General features: G+C 28.8%; 1 protein-coding gene across 1 annotated transcript in view; it reads right to left on the reverse strand.

Moving 5' to 3' along the window:
* The window catches only part of SP2353 (EGF like, fibronectin type III and laminin G domains protein pikachurin), a 348,551-nt gene that overhangs the window by 232,848 nt on the left and 88,176 nt on the right, over positions 1 to 27,527 (reverse strand). Inside the window, 1 exon segment of the mRNA XM_075309229.1 lies at positions 23,036 to 23,105. The gene's annotated coding sequence lies outside the window, so the exon portion shown is untranslated.

The raw sequence follows: 27,527 nt of genomic DNA on the forward strand, positions 1-27,527 counted from the left end.
ATTTGCAGAAAATATTACCAAACGTCTACCAAATTTCAAAATCTGATTTTGTCAAAATTTAAGTTCTATAGAAATTTTTGTCAAAATTGTAACTCTAACGGAAATTTGGTCAAAATTTTAATTATATAGGTTAGGTTAAAGTGGCAGCCCGATTAAGATTCAGGCTCACTTAGACTATTCAGTCCATTGTGATATAATTATATAGAAAATTTTATTTCTATAAAAAATTTTATTAAAACTTTATTTATGTAGAAAATTTTGTCAATATTTTATTTCCATTGAAAATTTTGTCAAAATTTTATTTCTACAGAAAATTTTGTCTAAATTTTATTTCTATAGAAAATATTGTCAAAATTTTATTTCTATAGAAAATTTTGTCAAAATTTTTTTTCTATAAAAAATTTTGTCAAAATTTTATTTCTATAGAAAATTTTGTAAAAAAAAAAAAAAAAAATTGTAATTCTATAAAAAATTTTGTCAGAATTCTGTTTCATTCGTTTTGTTTTGTTATTGTTGTTTTTTTTTTTTCTTTAATAATTGTTGTTGTTTTTGATTTCAGCTTAAAACCATGCATTGACTAAACTACAAGAGGAAGCACGCTCAAAATAAACCTAGCCAACTGCACTCAAATCGATGATTTGACAGTGGCATAGGAAAAGAGATATGTTTGTACGAATTTATTTCGGCATAAGCCGGCTATTATGTAAAACCTTTTTTCGGAAGGTTCAAGTGTGGTTCACTTTTGGTGAACTGCCTGAATTTATTCTGATAGTTTTGCTGCAACTAGAAAATGCTGATGAGGAATTTGGTAATTCCGAAACGTGCGTCCATCCAACAATCTTGCAGTCTATAAGGCTTTGCCCAAATAAATTTGACAAACATTCTTTTCCTCTGTTGGTTAAGCTACACTTGTATATTAGTCAATTCGTGATTTTAAGCTGAAATCAATAACAACAACAAGAATTCTGTTTCTATAAAAAAAATTGTCAATATTTTATTTCTATAGAAAATTTTGTCAAAATTTTATTTCTATAGAAAATGTTGTCAAAATTTTTTTTCTATATATAATTTTGTTAAAATTTTATTTCTATAAAATTTTTTTTTTAAATTTTATTTCTATAGAAAATGTTGTCAAAATTGTATTTCTATAGAAAATTTTGTCAAATTTTTATTTCTATAGAAAATTTTGTCAAAATTTTATTTCTATAGAAAATTTTGTCAAAATTTTATTTCTATAGAAAATTTTCTCAAAATTTTATTTTTATAACAAATTTTGTCAAAATTTATTTGTATAGAAAATTTTGACAAGTATATTTCTATAGAAAATTTGGTCAAAATTTAATTTCTATGGAAAATGTTGTCAAAATTTTAGTTCTATTGAACATTTTGTCAAAATTTTTTTTTTTATAACAAATTTTATCAACATTTTATTTTTATAGAAGACTTTATCAAAATTTTACTTCTATAGAAACTTTTGTCAAAGTTGTATTTCTATAGAAAATGTTGTCACAATTTCATTTCTATAGAAAATTTTATCAACATTTTATTTCTTTAGAAATTTTTCCATAGAAAATTTTGAAAACATTTTCGCTAACGTGAGCTCTCTTTATTTTAATTAGTTCACTTTACCGCGAGTGCACTGTACAGAAAATTTTGTCAACATTTTATTTCTAAAGAGTATTCTGTCAAAATTTTATTTCTATAGCAATTTTTGTTAAAATGTTTCTTCTATAGAAAATTTTGTCAAAATTGTAGTTCGAATGGAAATTTTGTTAAGATTTTATTTCTATAGAAAATTTTGTTAAAATTTAATTCTATAGAAAATTTTTTCAAAATTTTATTTCTATAGAAAATTTTGTGAAAATTTTTTTCTCTAAAAAATTTTGTCACAATTTTATTTTTATAGAAAATTTTGTGAAAATTTTCTTCCCTAAAAAATTTTGTCAAAATTTTATTTCTATAGAAAATTTTGTCACAATTTTTACATCTATAGAAAATTTTGTTTCTATAGAAAATTTTGGCAAAATTTTAGTTCTATGGAAAATTTTTGTTTTATAGAAAATTTTGTCAAAATATTATTTCTATAGAAAGTTTTATCACAATTTTATTTCTATAGAAAATTTTGTCAAAATTGTATTTCCAAAAAAAAATTTATCAAAAATTTAATTTCTATAGAAATTATTGTCAAAATTTTATTTCTTAATTTACAATTAATTATTATTCGAGCTATATGGACAAATTAGATAAAGGAACTTGGTTAATAGAACCATTGAAAAGAAATCGCCAGATACAAATCTATACACGCCTAGACTGTACATGTTTCGGTTCGGGCGAATTAACCTTTCCACAGCCTTTAGTATAGGGAGCCACCTTGGTGCAATGGTTAGCATGTCCGCCTTGCATACACAAGGTCGTGGGTTCGATTCCTGCTTCGACCGAACACCAAAAAGTTTTTCAGCGGTGGATTATCCCACCTCAGTAATGCTGGTGACATTTCTGAGGGTTTCAAAGCTTCTCTAAGTGGTTTCACTACAATGTGGAACGCTGAGTCCGGCTATAAAAAGTAGGTCCCTTGTCATTGAGCTTAACATGGAATCGGGCAGCACTTAGTGATAAGAGAGAAGTTCACCAATGTGGTATCACAAGGGACTGAATAGTCTATGTGAGCCTGATACATCGGGCTGCCACCTAACCTAACCTAGTATAGATCTGGCATTAAGATATAATGCATTTGAACGTTAATCGCCTGTTTCAGTACCAGGCTAACATGAAAAAAAATTATTTCTATAAAAAATTTTGTCAAATTTTTATTTCCATAGAAAATTTTGTAAAAATTTTATTTCTATAGAAAATAAAAAAAGTGACAAAATTTTATTTCTATAGAATATTTGTAACAATTTTTATATCTATAAAATATCTTGTCAAAATTTTGTTTCCATAGAAAATTTTGTTTCCATAGAAAATTTTGTAAAACTTTTATTTCTATAGAAAATAAAAACAAATTGACAAAAATTTAGTTCTATACAAAATTTTGTCACAATTTTATTTCTATATATAATTTTGTTAAAATTTTATTTCTATAGAAAGTTTTCTCAAAATTTTATTTGTATACCACATTTTGTCAAATTTTCTTTGTATAACACATTTTGTCAAGTTTTCTTTGTATAGACAATTTTGACAAGTATATTTCTATAGAAAATTTTGTCAAAGTTTTAGTTCTAAAGAAAATTTTGGCAAAATTTTATTTCTATAGAAAATTTTGTAAAAATTTTACTTCTTTAGAAACTGTTGTCAAAATTTTATTTCTGTAGATAATAAAAAATGGCAAAATTTTAGTGCTAAAGAAAATTTTGTCACAATTTTATTTCCATAGAAAATTTTGTCAAAATTTTATTTCTTTAGAAACTGTTGTCAAAATTTTATTTCTATAGAAAATTTTCTCAAAATTTTATTTGTATAACAAATTTTGTCAAATTGTATTTGTATAGAAAATTTTAACAAGTATGTTTCTATAGAAAATTTTGTCAAAATTTTAGTCCTAAAGAAAATTTTGTCAAAATTTTATTTCTAAAGAAACTGTTGTCAAAATTTTATTTCTATAGAAATTTTTCTCAAAATTTTATGTCTGTAGAAAATTTTGTCAAAATTTGATTTCTATAGAACATTTTGTCAAAATTTTATTTCTCTACAATATTTTGTCAAAATTTTTTTTTTCTCGTATATTTTGTCAACATTTTATTTCTATAGACAATTTAGTACAATTTTTTCTATAGAAAATTTTGCCAGAATTCTGTTTCTATAAAAAGTTTTGTCAAAATTTTATTTCTATATAAAATATCAAAATTCTATTTCTACAGAAATGTTTGTCAACATTTTATTTCTATAGAAAATTTTTCAAAAATTGTATTTCTTGAGAAATCAAAATTTTATTTCTATAGAAAATTTTGTCAAAAAATATTGTCAAAATACAATTTTTTTTTAATTTTATTTATATAGAAAATATTGCCAAAATTTTATTTCTATAAAAATTTTTGTAAAAATTGTCAAAATTCTATTTCTATAGAAAATTTTATTAAAATTTTGTTTTTGTAGGAAATCAGTTACTGAAGGGTTAAAGAGATAGCGGTATAACCTTTTGTCCCTACTCAGCCTCATTGGAACTCCATGCTTGGGTTTACTCGGTTTCATCCATAAAAGCCAAAGCAACTCAAATTCACTTTATATTTTGCTTCAGAACAGTCTTGTGTTAAGTGAACTAAGTGAAAATGGAAATTTCCCATAATTCGTGAGCATCCCGCAATAGTCCAGGCAATGGTGCATCGTTAGTAAAACGCTAAAAGTTATTTTGTTCTTTCCATCGTCATGATTGTCTTAGTTTGCTTTTTGTTCAATGTCTCATTGTGGTTCCTTCTGGGCCTTTTTTTTTTTGTTATGTCCTATTTCCCCCTCCGTGTTTGTTCTTTTGTTTATGGTTATGCTTATTGTTCATATGAGAATTATTATTATCTATACCATATTCCGAAAGGGTAGGTTTTAATGTATTTTCCTACTGAAAACGATTTAAATTTTAAATGAATAAACAGATATATAAAACTATATATATATATTTTTAATTTGAACCAATTTATGTTCCTGTGGTTATCTTATATTTTGACAATGTGTATTCTACAAATTTAAACCAATTTCCATTGGCTGTCTGTCTGATCAGTGGCTGCCTGAGATAATCAGATCCAAAAAAACTAATTAATGTATTGAAACAATCCTTTTTAGGTTCCTGTGCTCTTAAAAATTATTCGTGAATTTCGTTTGTCAAAAATTGCATTCCCGAAGAAAGTATGTTTTTTAAATTTGGAATTTTTAATTTTAAAAATTTGAAAATATCGTTTTTCAACTAAATGACTTTTAAAAAATCTTTTCTCATCTTTTAAAAAAACTTTAATTTTGATTTGTTCTGAAATTTCAATTTTTAAATTTTTTAAAATTTGGAAAATTCGACTTTTGCAAGTAAATTTTTTGATTTTTTAAAATCTCTAAATGGAAAAGTATATTTTTTTACATTTTAAAATTTTGAAAAAACTACTTCAGACATTAGAAAAAGAGACATTCGACATCTCGACTTGTGCAAAAAGGTGACTTTGAAATTCGATATTACAACATTTTAAATTAAGAACAAGTACATACGGCCGTAAGTTCGGCCAGGCCGAAGCTTATGTACCCTCCACCATGGATTGCGTAGAAACTTCTACTGAAGACTGTCATCCACAATCGAATTACTTGGGTTGCGGTAACTTTTGCCGATGACAAGGTATCTTAAAACTTCCTAATACCGTAATATATACTACGTAGTCCATACGTGGTATATATTAAACTTAAGATGGCCCATTAAATACCTATATAATTAAGTTTGACAAAATTTTCTATAGAAATAAAATTTTGACAAAATAAAACTTTGACAACATTTTCTATAGAAGTAAAATTTGGAGAAAAATTTTCTATAGAAATACGATTTTAAAAAATTTTCTACAGAAATAACATTTTGACAAAATTTTCTATAGAAATAAAATTTTTACAAAATTTTCAAAAGATTTAAAATGTTGACATTCTCTATAGAATTAAAATTTTGACAACATTTTCTATAGAAATAAAATTTTGCCGAAATTTTCTATAGAAATAAAATTTGACAAAATTTTCTATAGGAATAAAATTTCGACAAAATTTTCTATAGAAATAAATTTTTGACAAAATTTTCTATAGAAATAAAATTTTACTAGATTATTTTTGCTTGAGTGGCAAGCATGATTATGAACCGATATGGACCAATTTTTGTGTGATTGGGGATCGGCTATATATAACTATAGACCGATATGGACCAATTTTGGCATGGTTATTAGCGGCCATATATTATCACCACGTTGCAAATTTCAACCGGATCGGATGAATTTTGCTCGACCAAGTGGCTCCGGAGTTCAAATCTGGGGATCGGTTAATATAGGGGCTATATATAATTATGGACTGATGTGGATTTGGGGGTCCGTTTATATGGGGGCTATACGTAAAAGTGGACCGATATGGACCAATTTTTGCATGGTTGTTAGAGACCATATACTAACATCATGTACCAAATTTCTGCCGGATCGGATGAAATTTGCTTCTCTTAGAGCAAACGCAAGCCAAATTTGGGGGTCCGTTTATATGGGGGCTATACGAAAAAGTGGACCGATATGGACCAATTTTTGCATGGTAGTTAGAAACCATATACTAACACCATGTACCAAATTTCAGCCGGATCGGATGAAATTGGCTTCTCTTAGAGCAATCGCAAGCCAAATTTGGGGGTCGTTTATTTGGGGGCTATACGTAAAAGTGGACCGATATGGCCCATTTGCAATACCATCCGACATACATCAATAACAACTACTTGTGCCAAGTTTCAAGTCGATAGCTTGTTTCGTTAGGAAGTTAGCGTGATTTCAACAGACGGACGGACGGACGGACATGCTCAGATCGACTCAGAATTTCACCACGACCCAGAATATATATACTTTATGGGGTCTTAGAGCAATATTTCGATGTGTTACAAACGGAATGACAAAGTTAATATACCCCCATCCTATGGTGGAGGGTATAAAAACCAAGACTTTTAACTTCTGAGAATATGAAAGAGCAAATTTTCTGACAGTTTAATTTGTTAAAATTGACATTTAACAGTACTGAAAGCTTCGACTTTTATTTGAACAAAATTTTAAAATTTTTAGAATACAGTCTTTTTCTAAATTTTTCAAATTTGTGATATTTGAAAAATTGGAAAAACAAAAGTAGGTACATAAAAAGAACTCCTATGCGTATAATAAACACATATCGATGATATAATCATCATGCGCCACATGGGCACGGTTGCCACTCGCGCCAAAAATAATCTACCAAAATTTCGAAAAAAAATTACCAAAAATCTAGGGTAAAATAAAAAATTAGCACAAAGGTTTTGTAGTTTTTTTTTTATATCTCTCTTATTAGCGATGGTGTATAAATTTCCCTTAAATTGGGAACTTGTCGAACTTTCAATTTTTTAAAGATCTTTGCTTGCACGAACAAGGGAAAAATATTTAAAGCGATTGAATTTATAGAAAATTTTGTATTTCTGTAGAAAATTTTATTTTTATGGTATCTTTTCTCACAATTTTATTTCCATAGAAATTTTTTGTAAAATTTTATTCCTATTGAAAAGTTTCTCAAAATTTTACTTCTATTGGAAATTTTCTCAAAATTTTATTTCTTTTGAAAATTTATTCACGATTTTGTCTCTATAAAAAATTTTGCAAAAATTTTATTTCTATAGAAAAGTTTGTCAAAATTTTGTTTCTATAGAAAATTTTTAAAAATTTTATTTCCATAGCAAATTTGTAAAATTTTATGTTTATTGAAAAATTTCCCAAAATTTTCTTTCTATTGAATATATTCTCAAAATTTTGTTTCTATTGAAAACTTTCTCAAAATTTTATTTGTATTGATGAATTTTTACAAAATTTTATTTCTACAGAAAAATTTCTCAAAATTTTATTGCAACGGAAAAGGTTCTCACAATTTTAGAAAACTTTATTTCTGTAGAAAATTTTCTTAACGGTTTCTACGGAACATTTTCTCACAATTTTATTTCTATAGAAATGTTTCTCAAAATTTATTTTCTTTAATTTCCTGTAGAAAATTTGATAAAAATTTATTTTCTTTAGAAAATCTTCTTAAAATTTGATTCCTTTAGAAAATTTTCTCAACATTTGACTTCTTTAGAAAATTTTTAAAAATTTTTTGTCTATTGAAAATTTTCTCAAAATTTTATTTCTATTGAAAATTTTCTCAAAATTTTATTTCTATTGAAAATTTTCTCAATATTTTATTTGTATTGAAGAATTGACAAACATTTTGTTTCTGCAGAATTTTTGCAAAATTTTATTTCTATAGAAAATTTTCTCAAAATTTTATTGCAATGGAAAAGGTTATCACAATTTTAGAAAACTTTATTTCTGTAGACAATTTTTCTAAAAATTTTATTTCTACGGAACATTTTCTCACAATTTTATTTCTATAGAAAATTTTCTCAAAATTTATTTTCTTTAATTTCCTGTAGAAAATTTGATAAAAATTTATATTCTTTAGAAAATCTTCTTAAAATTTGATTCCTTTAGAAAATTTTCTCATCATTTGATTTCTTTAGAAAATTTTTAAAAATTTTATTTCCATAGCAAATTTTTGTAAAATTTTATTTCTATTGAAAATTTTCTCAATATTTTATTTGTATTGAAGAAGTGTCAAAAATTTTATTTCTATAGAAATTTTTGCAAAATTTGTATGGTATCTTTTCTCACAATTTTATTTCCATAGACATTTTTTGTAAACTTTTATTCCTATTGAAAATTTTCTCAAAATTTTACTTCTATTGAAAATTTTCTCAAAATTTTATTTGTTTTGAAAATTTTTTCACGATTTTATCTCTACAAAAAATTTTGCAAAAACTTTATTTCTATAGAAAATTTTGTCAAAATTTTGTTTCTACAGAAAATGTTTAACAATTTTATTTCCATAGCAAATTTTTGTAAAATTTTATGTCTATTGAAAATTTTCTCAAAAAAAAATTTTATTTGTATTGAAGAATTTACAAACATTTTATTTCTATAAAATTTTTGCAAAATTTTATTTCTACCGAAAAATTTATCAAAATTTTATTGCAATTTTAGAAAACTTTATTTCTGTAGACAAATTTCTTAAAATTTTATTTCTACGGAACATTTTCTCACAATTTTATTTCTATAGAAAAATTTCTCAACATTTATTTTCTTTAATTTCATGTAGAAAATTTGAAAAAAATTTATTTTCTTTAGAAAATCTTCTTAAAATTTGATTCCTTTAGAAAAATTTCTCAACATTTGATTTCTTTAACAAATTTTTAAAAATTTTATTTCCATAGCAAATTTTTGTAAACTTTTATGTTTATTGAAAATTTTCTCAAAATTTTATTTGTGTTGAAGAAGTGACAAACATTTTATTTCTATAGAAATTTTTGCAAAATTTTATTTCTATAGAAAATTTTCTCAAAATTTTTCCAATATTTTATTTCGATAGAAAATTTTCTAAAAGTTTTATTTCTATAGAAAATTTTCTCAAAATTTTATTGTTATGGAAAAAGTTTTCAAAATTTTATTTCCATAGAAAATTTTGTCAAAATTTTATTTCTAAAGAAAAGTTTGTCAAAATTCTATTTCTATAGCAAATTTTGTCAAGATTCTGTTTCTATAGAAAATATTCTCAAAATTTTATTTCTATTGAAAATTTTATCAACAGTTTTTTTCTATAGAAAATTTTGTCCAAATTTTATTTCGATAAAAAAAAAGTTTGTCAAAATTTTATTTGCATAGAAAACTTTTGTCAAAATTTTACTTCTATAGAAATTTGTGTCAAAATTTTATTTCTAAAGCTAATTTTGACTAAATATTATTTCTATAGGAAATTTGGTCCCAAAAACTGTATTGCTATGGAAAATGGTAAAAAAATCGAAAATTTTTAGTAGAACTCTACCAACTGTAGGGAGCCACCGTGGTGCAATGGTTAGCATGCCCGCCTTGCATATACAAGGTCGTGGGTTCGATTCCTGCTTCGACCGAACACCAAAAAGTTTTTCAGCGGTGGATTATCCTACCTCAGTAATGCTGGTGACATTTCTGAGGGTTACAAAGCTTCTCTAAGTGGTTTCACTGCAATGTGGAACGCCGTTCGGACTCGGCTATAAAAATGAGGTCCCTTGTCATTGAGCTTAACATAAATAGAATCGGGCAGCACTCAGTGATAAGAGAGAAGTTCACCAATGTGGTATCACAATGGACTGAATATTCTAAGTGAGCCTGATACATCGGGCTACCACCTAACCTATCCTAACCTAACCTAACCTAACCTAACCTACCAACTGTGCCCATGGGACATTTTTTATAAGGCCTAGATCAGTGATGCCTTCACCTAAGAATCTGTGGCCAAGTTAATTTACACATATGCTTGCGCTTAGTCTGTAGTTAGTCTCATACGCGAGTTCGATGAATGAACATGGACATTATACAAGTGGGTTCCGAAATGTACTTAGATTAGACAAAATATTTCGTAAAACTGGCTCATTTGTTTCATCATTTTCCAGTCTTAACTGAAAACTCCCAGTCCAGCGATTCTACAACTTTTTGAAAAAGCAGCCAGTCCTTGCATTCTACAGACCACGTTCGCTGAGTGCAATCCAAACTTTCGACTATTCCACGGTCTCTGCAAGTTCAGCCACTGGTCCAAAACGAACTCAAAGATATACTAGGAATAAGTTTTGCGGTTAAAATTAAATAAATTTTTATATTTAATTTATATAAAAAAAATTATTTTAAATATAAAAGACAATTAGTTTTAATTTTTGTATAAAAAAAAAATTGTTAAGCTCAATTAAATTTGTGATTGAAGCATTTACAAATTAAAAAATCAATTGGAATTAGATATTTCCGATATTAGTTGTACCCGTTCAACTTTAATTCTTTCCTAGTTTCTCAATTTAATTTATTTTACTTTATAACAAGAATTGCACTTCATTTAATTTAATTCCATATTTATGCTTTTATTTTGTAGTAAATGTAGACTAAATTTAATTTGCAAAGGAATTCATGTCACCATCACATTAATTTCTGTGTCAGCTCAAATTGGCGCATTGCCTTAATACTTCCATCAAATGTCTATTACTCAATTACATAGAAGAGAACATCCTCAGGATATGAGCATGACAAACAAACCAAGAAAAAAACAGGACAAGCCAATTTGAATTGCGTATTGATTTAAATAATGATGAGGCAATCAAAATCATAACAGATGTCAGTCTTCATTCTGTAAGAAATACAAAACAGAAAACTGAAATAAAATCCAATGCAGGAAACTTCTATGGCACTTGGCCAAATGGAATTGTGGTCTGCTCTCAGATCTTATATGTGATTGAAATTATATTTGCCAGTAAATCGGCAAAGGCCAACGAAATTAAGGCACAGAGAAAGACTATAACGAAAATATTGATTCTGGACACTTTATTGCATAAAGGATAAATGTTACCAACTTATTTCATATAATATTTAAAATTGAATTTAAAAAAAAAATATTAAATTAGAAAAATAAATAATTTAAGCAATGATTAAAATCAAAACCAAAATAACTAAATCAAATTTATTAATTTTGACTTTTTGGCAACTGACGTTGGTGATTGATAATATCAGATCCGAATTAATTAATGACTGAAGATAAAAAAAATAATTTTGTCTGTGCTCTATAATGAACAAAATGAACATTTTTCTATTTAATTTCTTAATAAAATTTATAAAATTATTTGTTTAACAATTGATTCAATTATTTTTTAATAAAACAAGTAAATAAATATCAACCGATATAACGCAGTTGTATATCAAGTTTCTACGGGATCCAATGAAATTTTCTCCCTTTAGAGTATCCGGAAATCAACTCCCGGTGAGCTATATATAATTACAGACCGATTTGGATTTCAACAAATGGACGGACAGAGATCACTGTATCGTCTCAGGATTTCGGCACAACAACCCAGAATATATATATTTTATGGGGTCTGAGGCCAATATTTCGATGTGTTAAACACGGACTGACAATGTTATGATGGACGGTATATAACCGAATCTTAAAAAAAATACGAATTGAGATCTTGAGTAAGTCTGAAGCAAACTCTGCTAAGATTTTCTAGAGTAATAGGAAATAAGAGTAGTGAAGTCGAATTAATACCGGTCGACCCGTACCCGCCAATGCGTTACAATCTAAATAACAACTTAATTACCTATCCTATAATGGAGGGTAGAAAAACATAAACTGACTCAAAACTGTCACGGTTTGTGGGTACGGTTGCCACAGTTGCTGGAGTTGTACTCAAAATGGTAGATTCTTTACTGTTTGGTAGATTGGTAGAATTCTTTTCGTAGATTTTGCAAACTATGCATCTCCACCTAAAAAGTATATTCATAAATCTTTCATAGAAATAAAATTTTGACAAAATCTTCTATATAGAAATAAAATTTTGGGAAAATTTTCTATAGAAAAAAAAATTGACAAAATTTTCTAAAGAAATTAAATTTTGACAAATGTTCTATAGAAATAAAATTTTGCCAAAATTTTCTAAAGAAATTAAATTTTGACAAATGTTCTATAGAAATAAAATTTTGACAAAATTTTCCATAGAAATAAAATTTTGACAAATTTTTTATACAAATAAAATGTTGACAATATTTTCTACAGAAATTAAATTTTAACAAATTTTTCTATTGAAATAAAAATTTTCTATAGGAATGAAATTTTGACAAAATTTTCTATAGAAATAAAATGTTAACAAAACTTTCTATAGAAATACAATTTTGACAAAGTTATCTATAGAAATAAAATTTTGACAAAATTGTCCATAGAAATAAAATTTTGACAAAATTTTCCAAAGAAATAAAATTTTGACAAAATTGTCTATAGAAATAAAATTTTGACAAAATTTTCTTTAGAAATAAAATTTTCACAACATTTTCTATGAAAATAAAATTTCTATGAAAATTTTCGATGAAATTTTTCGATAGAAATAAAATTTTGACAAAGTTTTCTATAAAAACAAAATCTTGATAGAAATAAAATTGTGAAATAATTTTCTATAGAAATAAATATACTCCCTTGTAAAGAAGTTCACTGTTCTTTAAATTTAAATTAATTTCCCTGAAGACGAGCATCGAGATGTCTCGAAATATTGGAAAATTTTAAATATAAAAATACAACTCAAAAAACAACAACATCTGTTTTTATTCACATGACCTCAAGCCGAACTAAGCAAATATAGTAGAAATCAAATTTAAAAAAAAAATTTCAATTTCCACACAATTTTCTTAAGAAACACAATTTTGACAAAATTCTATTTCGACACAATTTTCTTAAGAAATAAAATTTTGACCAAATTTTCTATAGTAATATAATTTTGATAACATTTTATTTCATTCGTTTTGTTTTGTTATTGTTGTTTTTTTTCCTTTAATCATTGTTGTTGTTTTTGATTTCAGCTTAATCAACAGAGGAAAAGAAATTTGATAAAATATTCTAAAGAAATAAAATTTTGATAAATGTTGACAAAATTTTATATAGAAAAAAAAATTTGACAAAATTTTTTAAAGAAATTAAATTTTGACAAATATTCTATAGAAATAAAGTGTTGACAAAATTTTCTATAGAAATAAAATTTTGAGAAAAATATCTATGGAACTGAAATTTTACGACCATTTTCTATAGACATACAATTTAGACAAAATTTTCTATAGAAATAAAGTTTTGAGAAAAATATCTATGGATATAAAATTTTGAGAAAATTGTCTTTAGAAATAAAATTTTGACAAAATTTTTTTAGAAATAAAATTCTAACAAAATTTTTTATAAAAATAAAATTTTTCTTTGGAAATAAAATTTTGAGAACATTTTCTATCAACATAAAATTGTGACAAATTTTTCTATGGAATTAAAATTTCAAAAAAAAATCTATAGAAATAAAATTTTCTCTAATTAAAAATTTTGATTGTATTCGATCTTTTTCATTTTTATACCCTCCACCATAGGATTGGGGGTATTTTAACTTTGTCATTCCGTTTGTAACACATCGAAATATTGCTCTAACACCCCAAAAAGTATATATATTCTGGGTCGTGGTGAAATTCTGAGTCGACCTAAGCATGTTCGCCCGTCCGTTCGTCTGTTGAAATCACACTAACTTCCGAACGAAACAAGCTATCGACTTGAAACTTGGCACAAGTAGTTGTTATTGATGTAGGTCGGATGGTATTGCAAATGGGCCATATCGCTCCACTTTACGTATAGCCCCCATATAAACCGATCCCCCGATTTGGCTTGCGGAGCCTCTAAGACAAGAAAATTTCATCCGATCCGGATGAAATATGGTACATGGTGTTAGTATATGGTCTCTAATGACCATGCAAAAATTGGTCCACATCGGTCCATAATTATATATAGCCCCCATAAAAACCGATCACCAGATTTGACCTCCGGAGCCTCTTGGAAGACCAAAATTCATCTGATTCAGTTGAAATTTGGTACGTGGTGTTAATATATAGCCTCAAACACCCATGCAAAAATTGGTCGAAATCGGTCCATAATTATATATATGCCCCATATAAACCGATCCCCAGATTTGACCTCCGAAGCCCTTGGAAGAGCAAAATTCATCCGATTCGGTTGAAATTTGGTACGTGATGTTAGTATATGGTATCCAACAACTATGCAGGAATTAGTTCATATCAGTCCATAATTATATATAGCCCATATAAACCAATCCCCAGATTTGACCTCGGGTGCCTTTTGGAGAAGCAAAATTCATTTGGTTGGTTGAAATTTGGTACGTAGTGGGAGTATATGATATAACCGATCCCGGTTTTGGAGCCTCTTGGAGGAGCAAATATCATCCGAGTCAGTTGAAATTTGGTACATTGTGCTAGTATATGGCCGTTAACAACCATGCCTAACTAGGTCCATATCGGTCTATAGTTATATATAGCCCTTAGATAAATCGATCTCCAATCACACAAAAACTGGTCCATATCAAGTTCATAATTGTATATAGCCCCCATGTTTCAATTCTGGCTCTCTACGTACCGTGCAAAAGTCCATATCGATTCGTAATTATTTGTAGACTTACCTACACATATCTTTTTTGTCTAATATATACAACGTATGGACTAACTCACAATTTAGAAAACGATGTTAAGAAGTTTTAAGATACCACAATCCAAGTAATTCGATTGTGGATGACAGTCTTTCGTAGAAGTTTCTACGCAATCCATGGTGAAGGGTACATAAGATTCGGCCTGGCCGAACTTATGGCCGTATATAACATAATTGTTATTAAATAAAAAATAATTATTCAAGCTTGAGACCGTTTTTATACCCTTTATACACTGTGGAACAGGGTATTATAAGTTAGTGCATATGTGTGCAACACCCAGAAGGAGACGAGATAGACACATGGTGTCTTTGGCAATAATGCTCAAGATGGGTCCCTGAGTCGATCTAGTCCGTCCAAATAATTAAAGATTTTAACAAATGTATATCAACAAGTATCAGGAGAACAGGAAATACAAAAAGACTTTCATTATACACTTACGTATAAATACCATTCAAGTGGAAAAACAACAACACAAAGCTTAACAACTAGAGTAGTATCACTACGTTTGTCTGTTACTTTTATTGCACTGAATTCCCTCTTGCTTTCTCTGATGCTGAGTACCTGAGTGTATCTACTTGTATGTATATATGAGCAATGTTATCTGTGTCTCTGATTTGTAGTTCATTCTCTTTTCTGTTGGTACATTGTTGATGTACAGCATTTCTAATGTTAATCACTTGCTGTTATTGCTCTCACTCTCTCCAATACTCTCACATCGTCAAAGTTCGGGTGATGTTTCGTTGTCGCACAGTGTGTTGCCAGCAGGGCTGCCAATAAAATTTTAAGAAAAATCGTCACTTTTTCCCGAAAAAATCTTCATAATCGCCACTTGCTTTTTAAAAATCGTCAAAAATCTAGAATTTAAATAATATTAAAATAAAACATATGTTTTGGTTAAAAGCGAAGGTATTCGTTTCATATAAAGACACACAATTCTACTATACTTAATAAATTTTTGTATTACGCATTCTGAGTAAATCATAACCGAAAAGTACGTGAACACCATCCACTAACTATTTGCATATTCTAAATTTCAGCTTCTAAACATTAAAAACCATAAATACATCCAGATTTTATGTCCTATCCCACATAGTGGTTAGGGTATAATAACTATGATCTGTAAAAAATGTGCCTACCAGAAATATTGATTATAGACTGAGTCGATCTCTTCGTATTTGTCCCTTCATCGATCGGTCTGTCTATGTATTGTACGCAGGATTCCGGTCGCAATTATTTTGATGAAACTTCTTGGTTCAGTGTTTTTTTGGCACAAGGACGAACGCTTTTGAATTTGGAAATGGGGTCGTATTGAGCCTACTTTAATCGATATCGGTTCAGATTTCGAAATCGCTCGATTTTCCCAAAATTTTGAACGGAGTAAATATCGTCATTTTCGAGGCAAAAATCGGAAACTGCTATTTTTTGAGCCAAAAATCGTCAAAATGACGATAAATCGGCAAAATTGGCAGCCCTGGTTGCTAGCGCTGTTTTTTTTGGAGTTTGTTACTGCTGCGAAGTTTTATGTCTGATTTGTGTCCTGAAAGCCTTGTTTTTAATTTATTTTTAGTAGTTCCAATATACATTTTGTCACAGGGTTCTTTGTTGTCTCCATTGCATGTTACTTGATAAATCAAATTCGATGTCAGGGATTTAAATCCCTTAAGGTGGGTATTAAGTTCGAGTTTAGCCGCTAAAATCGCCATTTTTTCACGATTACTTTTCTTTAATAATCCATTTTAATGAATATAAACTTTGTGAAAATTTGCTTTGGGATATTCCTCGTCAAGTTATAATGACGTCTGCAACAAATATGTATAATTTTATTACTTTTTTACTGATTTAGTTTTGACTTTAGTGAAAATTAGCTGCTAAGCTCGAACTTAATACTCACCTTTAGGCATTAGTGGGACCAGCATACATTCAATATTGAATGATCATTTGACTGTCAAAAATATTTGTTGGCGTTGGATCCCACACAATTTGCCAGTCGCTCAAAAAAAGGGCTAGCGTCGATTGGCCGAAAGAAATGCTCAAATTTTAAGGGGCCTATGTAGCTTTAAATCTAGGATCAATAAAGTGAAAATTAGGATACAGATCTTATATTTTATTCCATAAAAAAACCAAAGATACAAAACCCTAAAAAGAAGTCTTAGCCTATATTTGAAGCGTTTTCATCTTAAATCTAAAGATTCAATATTTCAGTTAATTTAAGGATGATTTCTTTAAATCGAAATATTTTTTCTTTACTTTAGGGGAACATTTTAAGCACAGATCTCTTTTGCTCCCCATTCATCCACAGGACAATACATACATACATTTTGTCTCCTACTATGCTATCACATGAATGTGCAGCTCTAATTATCGTTAGTAAGTGTTGAGTTAAGTTTCTAATGACCATAATTTCCAAAGTGAATGGGAAAATGTCCATAATTTCTAAATCGACATCATTTACATGCTTGCAAGAGAAACGCTCTCTATGCACCATGACATGGTCCCCAAGTGATATTCTAGAGCAAGCAAACAACTAAAACTTTTGCTGAGTAATTAACTGAATACCCTATCCCAATAAAACTTTTTTCACCATATTTTTTAAGGTAAAGAGAAACAATAGAAAGAGCGGGAGAGAGAGAGTAAGATGGACTAAGAGCGAAGAATATAAAATGATATATTGCCGGTAGCTAAAAGAAATTAATCGCAAGTATGGCTGTTTGGCTGCATACATAGTGTGGTTGTTAGTGTGTGTGTGTGTGTGTGTGTACCTGCATATTTTGAGTTATAACCAACGAAAGGCGGCATTGAAATTAGTTAAGCATGTATAGTACATACCCTGCATGCATTTAGTAGAGTTTTCTGGTAGAAATGTCACAAAAACTACCCCTATAGTGTGATATAAATTAGAATATAAATTAGAATATAATTGCATAAAAGCTTAAATTTCAGTAAGACCTCAATTGTGAGAATAATTGCGAAAAAAGGTATCTATCAACCAAAAAGCGTGGGTGGCAAAGAATAGGAGTCTTTGCCTTCTCATCCACTTTTCCAACTATCCGAGGACTACAGGGTGGCTAATATGTAATGAAATAAAGTTAAGCGCTATATTTTTTTATACCCTCCACCATAGGATGGGTGGTATATTAACTTTGTCATTCCGTTTGTAACACATCGAAATATTGGCCTAAAACCCCATAAAGTATATATATTCTGGGTCGTGGTGAAATTCTGAGTCGATTTAAGAATGTTCGTCCGTCTGCAAAAATAACGCTAACTTCCGAACGAAACAAGCTATCGACTTGAAACTTGGCATACATGGCAGTTGTTATTGATGTAGGTCGGATGGTATTGCAAATGTGCCATTTTGGACCACTTTTACGTATAGCCCCCATATAAAACGACGCCCAGATTTGGCTTGTGAAGCCTCTTAGAGAAGCAAATTTCATCCGATCCGTTTGAAATTTGGTACGTGATGTTAGTATATGGTCTTTAACAATCATGAAAAAATTGATCCATATCGGTTCATAATTGTATTTAGCCCCCAAATAAACCGATCCCCTGATTTGACCTCCGGTGCCTCTTGGATGAATAAAATTCATCCGATCCGATTGAAATTTGGTACGTGGTGTATATGGTCTCTAACAACCATACACAAATTGGTCCATATCGGCCCATATTTATATATATCCCCCATATAAACCGATCCCCAGATTTGACCTCCGGAGCCTCTTGGAGGAACAAAATTCATCCGATCATGTTGAAATTTGGTACGTCGTCTTAGTATATGGCCGCTAGCAACAATGCCAAAATTGGTCCATATCGATATATAGTTATATATAGCCGATCCCCAATCACACATAATCTACCAAAATTTTATTTCTATAGAAAATTTTGTTAAAATTCTATTTCTATAGAAAAATTTGTCAATATTTTATTTCTATAGAAAATTTTGTCAAAATTTTATTTCTAACATATAGACAATTTTGTCAAAATTTTACTTCTATAGAAAATTTTGTCAAAATTTTATTTCTATAGAAAATATAGATATTTTTCTCAAATTATTTTTTTCTATAGAAATTTTCGTCAAAGTTTTATATCAATAGAAATTTTCGTCAAAATTTTATTTCTATAGAACATTTTGTTAAAATTTTATTTCTATAGAAAATTTTGTCAAAATTTTATTTCTATAGAAAATTTTGTCAAAATTTTATTACTATAGAAAATTTTGTCAAATTTTTATTACTATACAAAATTTGTCAAAATTTTATTGCTATAGAAAATTTTGTCAAAATTTTATTTCTATAGAAAATTTTGTCAAACTGAATTATATACGTACTTAATCGGCCTTTTCTTGTTTAATATATACCCCGTATGGACTAACTTACAATTGAGAAGACGATGTTAAGAAGTTTTAAGATACCTTGCCATCGGCAAGTGTTACCGCAACCCAAATAATTCGATTGTGGATGACAGTCTGTAGTAGAAGTTTCTACGCAATCTATGGTGGAGGGTACTTAAGATTCGGCCTGGCCGAACTTACGGCCGTATGTACTTGTTATTTTCTAACCAAAACCCCAATATCTCAGTTAATTTATTTATTAAAACTATTTATTCTTTAAATTAACAATGTTTTTTCTGTACTTTAAGGAAGCTTTGCCTTACTTCAAAGACTCGCGACTTTTACGGTGGGAACGTAAAATTTAACAAAATTTAGAAAATCAAAAAAACATTATTTTTAATACAAATTTCTTTATTTTAAAAATCAAAATCTCTATCCTAAAATTTAGGTTTTATAAACATTTTACATGCAATTGTTTTTTTTTCTCAGTTTAAATCAAGAGAAAATATTTGCAGGGATATGTCCTCATATTAACACACATAATTGTCGGTGTCTACCCAGTCCCCATTTAAAATGTAATGGTCGTAGTGCTAGTGGTTTGTCGTAATTTAATTGCAATTAAAAGTATTAAAAACATATTAAGAAGTCATTATAAAAAATCTTAAATGAGAGAATGAGAAGAAGTCATGTGTTGGTGTGTGTGCAAGTGTGTAATTTCTTTAATTAAAATTAGTCCACATGTTCTCACTCTTGTTGAGTAGTCTTCATTTATTCTCTTCGTCTTTCTCACCATCTCATCATGAACATCATCACCATCACCATTATTTATTATTAATGGTTTGCATACACTTACGAAGGAGTGGAACGACGATAACCGTTATGTGAACGTAATTCAGTAGAATTTTGACATGCACAACTTTCATATGAGTCTAGCCACTATGTAGGTGGAGAAGAAGCAGAGAAGTAAGGCGAAAAATGTCTAAATCAAAAGTCTACAAAACATCAAGTGTTAGACTCATGTAGACATATGCATAGGTAAGTGTTTTGAATGCATGCGTATATGTGTAGGGGTGTGTGTGAGTATGTATGCTCGAGTACTTGATACAGTTCTAACACAACAGTCTTGTGTTACATTCTTTCTGTTACATTCTTGCCTTAAGAACTTTTGCCTTCTTACCATCCATAGACCATGCAGAGAAGTTAATGCTCTTTAGTTTTCATATTAAGTCTTTAGCAAAAGACCTTGGAGTATTTTTCGGTAAGCAAATTGTCTTTCTAAGGTAAACAACAAATATGGGTGTTGGACCATTTAAAACATCTGCCTTTGATGTGTCATCACCATTAGACTTAAATCGTAACGACATGTGTTATGTAAAGTTGTCGTTGTAGTCATCTTAAGTCATTTTCCATGCAAAAGGGATTAAAAAAAATCGCCAAAACATTTTATGACAGGGCTAATGTATTTTTCACAAAAGTGGGCTTGTGGGGGCAGATCGTCAAAGCGTTAAATAATTTTGGTATATGAAAATAAATTGAATTGAACAATGAATTTATCAACCGTCGAACTTAGTCTTGGGCAAAATCGTTCACTGTAGTGATTCGAATTTATCGTTCTTTCTATACATTGGAACTGATTCAATTAAATTGTTCCTTCGTTCGAGAATTTGTACCGCTATTAGTAACGACGATTGTCTCTTGTAATCAAGCTACATCTCATAATTTACCACAAGCAAGTCAAGTTTAAAGATGGGTCATCATATCGGCCCGGATTTTTATATAGCCCCCATATACATTAAAAAAAATACATAGATTCTTCTCCTCCTCCTAAATCATGTGTCTGACAGCGAAAAAAACGCCTTATTCGTCATCACCCTCCAAAAAATTCATCATATCCTCAAGGAATTTAAATTTTTAAATGAAAAACTTATTTTGCTAATATCTGTAAAACTTTACATCCTCGAGCGAAATGGGCGTTAATTCGTGATAAATCGCCAAAAAATCGATAATTTCATACAAATACTGAAAAATCTAAATTTTTTGTGTGAAAATCTTATTTTGATTCATACTTCGTAAAGAACACGTACTAGAAACATTAAATCAGTGATTGAAAATTTTTAAATTTTTAATTCAAAAATTAATTGATACAATTAACCTTTTAATTAGAACTCAGAAGACTAAGTCAGTTAAAACAAGTATATACGGCCGTAAGTTCGGCCAGGCCGAAGCTTATGTACCCTCCACCATGGATTGCGTAGAAACTTCTACTGAAGACTGTCATATACAATCGAATTACTTGGGATGCGGTAACACTTGCCGATGGCAAGGTATCTTAAAACTTCCTAACACCGTAATATATACCACATAGTCCATACGTGGTATATATTAAACTAAAAAAGGCCGATTAAATACGTATATAATTAAGTGTAAAGTTTCTATAGAAATAAAATTTTGACAACATTTTCTATAGAAGTAAAATTTTGACAAAAATTTCTTTAGAAAAAAATCTTGACAAAATTTTCAATAGAAATAAAATTTTGACAAAATTTTCTATAGAAATAAAATGTTGACAAAATTTTCTATAGAAATAACATTTTGACAATGTTTTCTATAAAAATAAAATTTTTACAAAATTTTCTTTAAAAATAAAATTTTTACAAAATTTTCTTTAGAAATAAAATTTTGACAAAATTTTCTATAGAAATAAAATTTTGACAAATTTTTCTATAGAAATAACATTTTGACAATGTTTTCTATAAAAATAAAATTTTGGTAGATTATTTTTGGCTTGAGTGGCAACCATGAATATGAACCGATATGGACCGATTTTTGTGTGATTGGGGATCGGCTATATATAACTATAGACCGATATGGACCAATTTTGGCATGGATATTAGCGGCCTTTTACTAACACCACGTTGCAAATTTCAACCGGATCGGATGAATTTTGCTCCTTTAAGAAGCTCCGGAGATCAAATCTGGAGAACGGTTTATATGGGGGCTAAATATAATTATGGACCGATATGGACCAATTCTTGCGTGTTTGTTAGAGACCAAATTCTAACACCATGTTCTAAATTTCAACCGGATCGGATGAATTTTGCTCCTCCAAGAGGCTCTGGAGGACAAATCTGGGAATCGATTTATATGGGGGCTATATATAATTATGGACCGATGTGGACCAATTTTTGTATGGTCATTAAAGACCATATACACCATGTACCAAATTTCAGCCGGATCGGATGAAATTTGCTTCTCTTAGAGGATCCGCAAGCCAAATCGGGGGATCGGTTTATATGGGGGCTATATATGGGGGCTAACACCATGTACCAAATTTCAGCCGGATCGGATGAAATTTTTTTGTCTGAGAGGCTCCGCAAGCCAAATCGGGGGTTCGTTTATATGGGGGCTATACGTAAAAGTGGACCGATATGGCCCATTTGCAATACCATCCGACCTACATCAATAACAACTACTTGTGCCAAGTTTCAAGTCGATAGCTTGTTTCGTTCGGAAGTTAGCGTGATTTCAACAGACGGACGGACGGACATGCTCAGATCGACTCAGAATTTCACCACGACCCAGAATATATATACTTTATGGGGTCTGAGAGCAATATTTCGATGTGTTACAAACGGAGTGACAAAGTTAATATACCCCCCATCCTATGGTGGAGGGTATAAAAATAATTGAAATTTTCAAATCACATCAATTTTTAATCAAATATGTTCGTTTATGCCCAATTAAAACTGTGACTGACTATCATTTTCGTGATTGAAGACATTTCAATGAAAAAATTAATTGGATCAATTAATTTCGTGATTGAATAAGATTTTTTTTGTGCTAAACTAACTAACATAGACTAACATAAATTTCAATTTTCTTTAGTGCCCTTTTCTTTAGCTTATTGATTGAATTTGTTAATTGTTACTTACCTAATTCAGCCTGTATATGCCATCATATTTTCCATTATAAGTATAAAATAGCATCACTTCTATTATATATCTGCAAAGCAAAATACAACATTATTAATAATTTACAATTTTATTTCTGTAAAAAATTTTGTCAATTTTGTGAACATTTCTATAGAAATTTTTGTCAAAATTTTATTCCAATGAAAATTTTGTCAAAATTTTATTTCTATAGAAAATTTTGTCAAAATTATATTTCTATAGAAATTTTTTACAAATTTTTACTATAGAAATTTTTGTCAAAATTTTATATCTATAGAAAATTTTTTAAATTGAATTAAATTTTGCCAAATTTAATTTCTATAGAAAATTTTGTCAAAATTGTATTTCTATAGAAAATTTAGTGAAAATTTTATTTCTATAGAAAATTTTGTCAAAGTTTTATTCCTATAGAAAATTTTGTCAAAATTTTATTTCAGTAGAAAATTTGGACAACATTTTATTTCTATAGAAAATTTTGTCAAAATTTTATTTCTATAAAACATTTTGTCAAAATTTTATAAAAATAAATCATTTTGTAAATTTTTTTTTGTTTGTTAAAATTTTATTTTTGGAAAATTTTGTCAAAATTTTATTTATATAGAAATTTTGTACAAATTTTTACTATAGAAATTTTTGTCAATATTTTATTTCTATAGTATATTTTCTCAAATTGTTTTCCTATAAAAAAATTTGCCAAATTTAATTTCTATATTTAGCTAATTTTTTCAAAAATTTATTTCTATAGAAAATTTTTGTCAACATTTTATTTATATAGAAAATTTTGTCAAAATTTTATTTCTATAGAAAATTTTGTCAAAATTTTATTTTTATAGAAAATTTCGTCAAAATTTTATTTCTATAGAAAATTTTGTCAAAATTTTATTTCTATAGAAAATTTTGTCTTTTAGATAATAACCCAGCAAGAAATATTTCAGCAGGAAAATTTAGTTGCGCTTTTTGGCATACAATAAAGCAGGCTGTGCATCTACACGGCATGTATCGGTGGCAAATACGTAAACGAGTAATCAAACTAGTTTATGATCATTCGTTTACGTTATTGCAACCAATTCATGCAGTAAAGATGCATGTAGTGCTGTTTTCCTTCATACCAATAACAATATTGCTCACTTCTGAGCAATATTTTTATTGGAATGAGCAATTATATCAGCGCTAAGTTGAAAGAGCTATAAATCGGGACATCGCCCACAAAAATCAGCGCTGATTCGGTTGTTTTGTAAGCAGTTGGTACTGCCTCTCTCCATTACAATCCTGCTGAATTAGTGCTCCATTTTTTGCTGGGATTTAAATATTTTTAAAATACCTTGACACAGTCGAATTAGTTGATTTGTTCTGATATTAATTACCGAATTAATATCACAACAACTCAACTAATTCGATTGTGGATGACAATCTTTAGTAGTTTTTTGTACACAGTCCTTGATGGAGGATACGTAAGATTCGACCTGGGTGAACGTTCGATCGTGTATAGTTATTTCTACATCTACATTTATTAACAACAATCATATTGGCCTTAGGTAGTTTAGTACAATATGTATTTTTTACTATGGAATGACAGTGACATAGTATTACATTATTTAACTATAATATACTCCCATCAGACACTTTAGATACACATGGTCGTTGGCCACACCATTTATAAATGAATCTATCAATGTCAAATGAACATTGCAGAGACATACACGAGTCTACAAATATTGTTTGCAGACCCCAATGGTAGTCATTGCTCTTATTTGTTTTATACGAGTTAACATCAAATGCGAGCACAGACCATTTACAACAATTCCGATAGTATAGGTGTGAGTATTAGTTTGGTGTTTGCTCTCGATTTGAATATATGATAGAACTCTCTTTTGTCTCTGTGAATGAATGAAATTGAGAGAATGGGTGAGAGTGAGGTACATATGTGAGAATATGATAACCTCAAATTACATTCATATATAATTATTGTGAAGTAAAAGTGTATCCATGTGGCCACATGTGTCTGTACAAGTGTGATTGACAAACTTCTGTGGTCTACCACTACAACCCAGTAATAACACTTTCCACAATACAACGAGGTGCACATACAATCTGCTCGAACAATCAGTTTGACAGCACAAAATAAAAATAAGAACAAATAAAACAAAAAAATCATTTCATATTCAATTATTATTATTTGTTAAACATTGTATGGGGATAGATAATTTCATGTAATGTCTATTTTCATTTTATATCATGAATTAATGAGGGCAATTATTATTTAACGAATTTCAATGTAGAAAATACACGGAAAAAATTAAGACTTAGTATTGCATCGGGATTAAAGGTCTAAGTTAAGACAATTACAAATAGTAGGTTTAAAATATTTTATGCTCATTGAAAAATGGTGGAACTAACTAATGTTAGATGCACTTTACGACCTAAGAAACACCCGGTTGCCTCAATTGATAGAAATCTACTAACAAATGGCAGATTTTTTACTCCTTGGTAGATTGGTAGAATTCTTGTAATATATTCAACAGAATAATAACTATGTTCAAAAGGAGAATTGTTTGCGATTTCTAATGCAGCCTTGAATTTTCGAAATGCTTGTGATTTATCGAACTATTAAGTCAACATCTTTAACAATCTTAATTTTCGTGTTAGGTAATTTGTATACAACCCTAGACTAGACTATCAAAGCCCATGTCATAGCACAATTTAAGAGATTGTAACCATTTAAAATTTCGTCACATTTACTATTCAAGGAATATTGGTACATCCAAAAACTTAATCACAGTTTCCATTTTGATTAGATAATACAAGCTTCGTCCCAATTTTTTATTAATTTTCATATTCGTTCCGATGATTGGACCATATGGAATTTGGTTCATTTTCATCAAATTTGGATTTTTATAGAAAAAAAATCTATAAAAATAAAATTTGGCCATTTTCTGTAGAAATAAAATTTAGACAAATTTTTTTTTTAGAAATAACATTTTGCAGACATTTTCTAGAGAAATCAAAAATTTTACATAATTTTCCTATTTACAAGAATGATTCCTATCAAAATTATTGAAAACATGTTTATAGAAATGAAATTTTGACGAAATTTTCTAAAGAAATAAAATTTTGATAAAAATTTTTATAGAAAAAATATTTCTAATTATACAATTATTATTCCAGCTTTATGGACAGATATAGATTAAGGAACATGGTTAATAGAGCCATTGAAAAAAAATCTATAAAAATAAAATTTGGCCATTTTCTGTAGAAATAAAATTTAGACAAATTTTTTTTTAGAAATAACATTTTGCAGACATTTTCTAGAGAAATCAAAAATTTTACATAATTTTCCTATTTACAAGAATGATTCCTATCAAAATTATTGAAAACATGATTATAGAAATGAAATTTTGACGAAATTTTCTAAAGAAATAAAATTTTGATAAAAATTTATATAGAAAAAATATTTCTAATTATACAATTATTATTCCAGCTTTATGGACAGATATAGATTAAGGAACATGGTTAATAGAGCCATTGAAAAGAAAACGCCAGATACAAATCTATACACGCCTGGACTGTACATGTACATGTTTTCTCCATAAGGAGTTAGCATAAAGGGCCCAAAATTGAGTTATCTCTCGCAGCCAGATCTATACTGAAGGCTGTGGAAAGGTTCATTCGCCCGAACCGAAACATGTACAGTCCAGGCGTGTATAGATTTGTATCTGGCGTTTTCTTTTCAATGGCTCTATTAACCATGTTCCTTAATCTATATCTGTCCATAAAGCTCGAATAATAATTGTATAATTAGATATAATGCCTTTGGACGTCAATTGCCTGTTTCGGTATCAGGCTAACATGTAATATAATAAGCAACGATGAGCCCGTCGTAAAACTAGGAAAAACACGACTAATGTACGCGTTAGAATTGTTGTTGTATCCTGGAAACCAGTTTCTGTTAATTGTCATATGTTGTAGTTGACTGTAGAAACAATAAGCATTGTTCGACTGTTCACCACTTAGGTGAATTCTAACAAATTAGCTTTCTAAAAATAAAAATAAATTTCGTGTTGTTGCATTACTATGTAACAAAACGAAATAAAAATAAGATTAAGGGACTTGTAAGTTATATGAAAAGATGATGTACAGTGGGAGAAAAGATGATTCAATTTGTAAGAGGAAATTTCCCAAATGTTTTCTCCATAAGGAGTTAGCATAAAGGGCCCAAAATTGAGTTATCTCTCCCAGCCAGATCTATACTGAAGGCTGTGGAAAGGTTCATTCGCCCGAACCGAAACATGTACAGTCCAGGCGTGTATAGATTTGTATCTGGCGTTTTGTTTTCAATGGCTCTATTAACCATGTTCCTTAATCTATATCTGTCCATAAAGCTCGAATAATAATTGTATAATTAGATATAATGCATTTGGACGTCAATTGCCTGTTTCGGTATCAGGCTAACATGTAATATAAGAAAAAATATTTT

This window comes from Haematobia irritans, chromosome 5 (assembly GCF_050003625.1).
Source record: "Haematobia irritans isolate KBUSLIRL chromosome 5, ASM5000362v1, whole genome shotgun sequence".
Taxonomy (NCBI): Eukaryota; Metazoa; Arthropoda; class Insecta; order Diptera; family Muscidae; genus Haematobia; species Haematobia irritans.